Raw genomic sequence first — 6,236 nt, 5'->3', positions numbered from 1 at the left:
TCTGCTGCACAGCGGTGGACCTTCAGAGAGGGATCAGTGTGTGTGTGTGTGTGTGTGTGTGTGTGTGTGTGTGAGGGATAAATGCACGGATGGATGGAGGACGTCGGCTTGATGTCCGGATTACAACAGGCCCATCTGAAGGACAACTAAGGATTGATCTTGAGCTTTGTGCTTCCTGGAACATTGGTTTGAATTCCCTTGACTCCTGCCCTTTTCCTTCCACCCCCACTCTCTAACGCACACACACACACACACACACACACACACACAAACACACACACAACACAAACATAGACATAAACCGTCATATCCCAAACTCCATTCCATATCTTTATCCAAACCACGTATTCAGCATCAGCAGTATGACAGGTTTGGACGGCGCAAGAGTTGAGTTAAAGCAGTCAATTCAGCAGCAACACACACACACACACACACACACACAGACACACACATAAACAATACGTTGATTAATAGCCCTACATTAAAGCAGAGGAGCATCAAGGGTGAGCAGCTGTGGTTGTGTGACTTAATCAAACTCTCAGATAGTTTGAATTAGACTCTCAATGACACATTATGGTCCCCAAAATGGATTGAGAAAAAGCAGTTTGTCACAGAGAAGCTTCTCTGTTGATTATTCATTTTTCAGACACTATCCAATATACCATTAGATAAGTTTTAACATCCCGGTGGGATGCTTTGTTTTGTTTTTTAGCTGAGAAAGTGTCACACTTTAGGAAGAATTATGTGCGCTCCTCAAACTTTTGGACAGAGATCACGGACATAACGAAAGATGCTTTTAGACTTTCGGATTCTTTCTAAAATCCACACTTGTCTTTTGGTTTCAGTATTTTTCTCTCACACATCTGATCTGTTAATCTGTTTAAATGTTAACCTGTGTTTCTTATTGGATTGGAGTCAGCGCTGCTTCTTGCTCCTTACTCGACAGAGGCCCTCCATCAGGTGTCTCAGAGAGCCGCAAGTGTTTTGCTGCTTCAGACTTATGGTGGTTAATGAGGAAGTTGGCAGCGATGCAGCATCTGTGAGCATCTTTGCCAAGGCTGAGGTGAACGGTTCACACTGAGGACAGAGGCGTCAGGTTTTAACCGGGAGAAATTCAGAACTGTTTGTGCTCTTATTTAGTCTGAATCTATTTGTTTTTTTTTTATCAAAGTTTACAAGAGCAAGAAGTTGGAATTAAGGTTAGTGACAGAAAAGTAGTTAATGTCACCATAACGACGGGTCAACATGGAGTCTTCCATAGCAGATGTTAAAAATGCATTCAGTAAATATATTCAATAAACAGCTACTGGCTGACAGCCCGTCAGCTAAAGCAGGACGTTTCCTGCTGGCCTGAGGACCGTTTTGGGCTGCACCAGCAGTATATTTATTCAATGTTAATATTAAATTGTTCATTTATCCTCTAACACCTCACACTATCTGGAGCAGACAGCTTCCATTTTCTCCTGTAATGATGCAAAGATGGTAAAAATAAGAGTAAAATTGATGATGATTTTTTCAATTAGAATTGAAGATTTTTTTTAATACTTATTGTTTTGCTGCAAATGCTTTCATCTTGTGATGTAGAAACTTTCTGCTTGTACCTGTTACATCGTCAGCTTTGTCGTGGTCGTATGTGAGGGAGTCAAACTCAACCCAGTGAAGTTAAGTTAAGTTAAGTGACCTAACTATTAGAAAAACACAACAGTTTGTTAACAACCTTTGCTGTCAATGACAAACAGCCTCAAGGGTTTCTCTTCTTGTTTTAGCGGTCTGTGTTGTTAGAGTTTCAGATTACAGTCTAACAGTTTACCTTTCATAAATCATGTTTTGGTCCATTAGTAGCCAAAATACTCTGATAAGGTTCTCTCAGACAAAATAGAAATGTATGAGCGCACAAGCTAATACAGATTTACTCTCAGGGATTGTTGTGTTTCCTCCCTTTCACTTTTTCCTCCACAGCTCTCAGCTTTCACACATTTCCTGTTTACAGAAGCCGTCCAGTTCATCATCACTCCTTCAGATATGAGGCTGTTTCTGTCACTGATTACTTTCTACAAAACTTTTTTTTTTTTGCTGCATGTGTTGATTGTAGTGAAAAAATAAATGTGCACTGAGAGGCTGCCGTATTATGAAGGCACAGACTGAAGGGTAAAAACCTCACCTTGCTGCCCTGTTGTTGTCTTCCATAAATTAGACAATGTGGGGTTTTATAGTCGCTCTTCTCCTCTATGCTCTCTGCCTCGATGTTTATTACCCCTCCGGTATTGATATTAAAATGCAGGAGGGGCTTGATGCATTTTTCTGTCATCTCTCTTTCTGACTTTAATAATACTATAAAGCTTCCTGCTGTGGGCAGAAGGAGGGAGAGAGAGAAGTGGGGGGGGGGGGGGTGAATAAATTATGAAAAAAAAAAAGGTTAATATATGGTATAGGAATAGATCACATCCAAACTAAGCCAGGTTCCCTTTCGGGGTTTTGAACATTCAGCCTTTTAGAGACAGGAGTCAAGTAGGGTCAGATCCATCTCATTTTACTGCTGCCCCCCCCCCCAAAAAAAAACATCTCATCTCACCATCAGCAGGGCGGCCGTTCGTACCGAGTTGAGCTGGAGGAGACTGGAGCTGACAGGAAGTCCAACAGTTCATCTGTGGAGTGTGAACAGGAGAGAGAGAGAGGGAAGCCAGTCAATCAATAAGCTCGCTCTATCAACTGCATTTAGGCCTCGATAATACATCAGCTGCACTATTTTAATTTCAACACAACCCTGACCTTTCCCTCTCCTTCCCTCTGTTCTGCTTCCTGTTTGGTTCCTTGTTCTGTTCTGTTCTGCTTCCTGTTTGGTTCCCATTTCCCGTTCTGCTTCTTGTTCTCCTGTTTTGTTCACCTTCCTGGTTTCCTGTTCTGTTCTGCTTCCTGCTTCCTGTTTCCTGTTTCCTGTTCCCTGCTTCCTGTTACTGTTCTTGTTCTTTTCTCTGATCTGTTCTCACCCCTCCTCCTGACTCTGTAGCTTACAGGAAGTGTTTGGATAATGAAGCTGGAGAAAATCCAACCGTTGTCAGTCACAGAGTTTTAATTCACTCGGCTGACACAGCTGCTGTCACTGATCTGGGAAGATTCACTCACTTCACATGAAGATCCAGAGAAGGCGGTGAAACTGTGCCGAGAAGTTCCTCTTTAAATCATTGGTTCGTGATAAAGCAGGCTTTGGTGTGTTTTTATGTTATTTTTGACTTCCATTTCATGTCATTGTAAAACAAACAAACAAACAAACACTGCTTGGCAGCCAAACTGTAATTGATCCCTGACCGCTGTAATAAAGACTGAAGTGAAACACTCAATAGTCGTCGTTCTCTGTGTCATTTTGAATCACTATTTTTTTTTTTGCTCAACATCAAGTTATTTGAACGAGTTCCAAAAACAAACTTTCACTCATTGACTTTTCATTCAGCTTTGGTTCTTGGATTTTATTCAATCATTTGTTGATCTGCTTTCCAGGCATGTCAAGGTCAATTAAATTTCCCAGCATGCAATGTGTTACGTGCAGTCAGGAAAGGTGATACTCCCTCAACACCATGTATGTGTTTTTGCTTTAGTTTTCTTGCCCCTATAAATACTAATAATAATACTACTACTAATAATAATAAAAATTACTATTATTATTATTATTATTATTATTGTTGTTGTTGTTGTTGTTATTATTACTATAACAATAATAATTATTAGTATTAGTGTTGTTGTTGTTGTTGTTATTATTATTATCATCATTATTACTTGCAGCCACTGGCATTGTGTGTGGAAATAAAACTCCTCTAATTGTGAGTCTCTCCCTGGAGGCTGTTGGCCGGACTCTGGTTCTGGTTATTCGAGCCCAGTGAGCCTGTTACCGGCTCGTCTCAGCTCGACGGGGTCAGGTTCAATCGGGGAATTGGAAAATATCATTTCTGACAGGAATAGCTTCGGTTTGTTCAACCAATCTCTTCAACTAATTACCCAAATGGACAGGAGCTGTCAGGAGACAATAACTATTCCCTAATAGAATTTGCCCCCCAAGTGCAATTTAATTTTCTCCTGAGGTTCCCCCCCTCGCTTCCTGCCTCTCTCCCTCTCTCTCTGCTCCGGCTCCGGCTCCGGCTCTCGGACCAAACGCTCCGGGACTCGCTGCTGCTGCTGCTGCTGACATGGAGGAGAGGAGGAGGAACAGAGGAGTCAGGTGTGTGGTGTTTTTTTGTTGTTGTTGTTGTTGTTGTTGTTGTTGTTGGCAGTAAATTCCTGCTGCTGTCTTCCGGCCGTTTTGTTCTTATGAGATATTTCATTCCTGTCGTTGTTATCACACAGAAAAATAACAAACCCGCTGCTGGATGTGTTGTAATGTGTGTGTGTGTGTGTGTGTGTGTGTGGCTGTGTGCAGGGTGCCACACACACACACACACACACACACACACACACCTGTATTCTCCTGTTATGGATGTGATTCTGTATTTTTCCTGCTCAGTAAGATGGATCTGTGAATCGCAGATGTCAATGAAGTCGTCCACTGAAATATTAGATCTAATTAGAGGTGGGGGGTCAGCGGCGGTGGCAGAGGAGTCGCCCCCTGCTTGAGTTATTGCTCGAGCTGCTTCCTCCTCCTCCTCTCCACTTTTTTTTTTTTTTTTTTATTTCTTACAGTGGCACCTCAGATAGATATCAGTCATCCCTCCTGTCTCAGTGTGCATTATTCTCATTCTCAAATGATTCATTTTTGCTTTTCTTTCTCGCTTCTGAGTGCATTTAAAATATATATATCATGGATGATTTTACTCCCCAGAACAGACCTGACTGGAATTTAAATATTTAACATTTAAACGATATGATATTCTTTGTTAAAAAATGTAGATAAATATCTGTCAGCTCATCCTTCAGGTATTTGTGCGGTGGAAATATTTCTCATCTAAAACTCTCCAAACACTAAACCAGATGTGCGGCGCTCGCATCATTTCTCCTCCTGCATTTTTTTGCATCCGTCACTTATTCTAATTGTGTTGCCCTTTGCTGACAAGTTAAGAGCATTTTTATCTGCGCTGTTTTCCAGGGCAGCTAAAGGGGGCTCCATACCAACAATCAGAGTAATTGAATAGCAGAATAAATTCAATGATCTTGAGGGGAAAAGTGTATAATGAAAATAAAGTAGGACCAGATGATTCTCTCGCTGTGTGGATGGATGGATGAACAGATGGATGGGTGGATGGATGGATGGATGGATGGATGGATGAACGGATGGATGGATGAACGGATGAATGGGTGGATGGATGGATGGATGGATGGACGGATGAATGGGTGGATGAACGATGGATGGGTGGATGGATGGATGGATGGACGGATGAATGGGTGGATGGATGGATGAACGGATGGATGGGTGGATGGATGGATGGATGGATGGATGAACGGATGAATGGGTGGATGAACGGATGGATGGATGGGTAGATGAACGGATGGATGGATGGATGGATGGATGAACGGATGGATGGATGAACGGATGAATGGGTGGATGGATGGATGGATGGATGGACGGATGAATGGGTGGATGAACGATGGATGGGTGGATGGATGGATGGATGGACGGATGAATGGGTGGATGAACGGATGGATGAATGGGTCGATGAACGGATGGATGGATGGATGAACGGATGAACGGATGGATGGATGAACGGATGGATGGATGGATGAACGGATGGATGAACGGATGGATGGGTGGATGGGTGGATGGATGGATGAATGGATGAACGGATGGGTGGGTGGATGAACGGATGAATGGGTGGATGGATGGATGAATGGGTGGATGAACGGATGGGTGGGTGGATGAACGGATGAATGGGTGGATGGGTGAACGGATGAACGGATGGATGAACGGATGAATGGGTGGATGGATGGATGAATGGGTGGATGAACGGATGGGTGGGTGGATGAACGGATGAATGGGTGGATGGGTGGATGGATGGATGAATGGATGGATGAACGGATGAATGGGTGGATGGGTAGATGAACGGATGAATGGGTGGATGGGTGAACGGATGAACGGATGGATGAACGGATGAATGGGTGGATGGGACACCTGGCCCTGAGCTTTGAATCGTTGGATAACATTCCTGTAATATCCCGAGCTCGTTTTTTAATCAGCTTGATGTGCGCGCTTTTATTTCACTAAATTACATTTGAAACACGGAGCGCAGGCGGGGGCCTTGACGGGATTGTGTCTC

The sequence above is a fragment of the Echeneis naucrates genome, chromosome 4 (assembly GCF_900963305.1).
Source record: "Echeneis naucrates chromosome 4, fEcheNa1.1, whole genome shotgun sequence".
Taxonomy (NCBI): Eukaryota; Metazoa; Chordata; class Actinopteri; order Carangiformes; family Echeneidae; genus Echeneis; species Echeneis naucrates.
The sequence above is the reverse complement of the archived record's forward strand: the minus strand, read 5'-3'. Positions refer to the sequence as shown.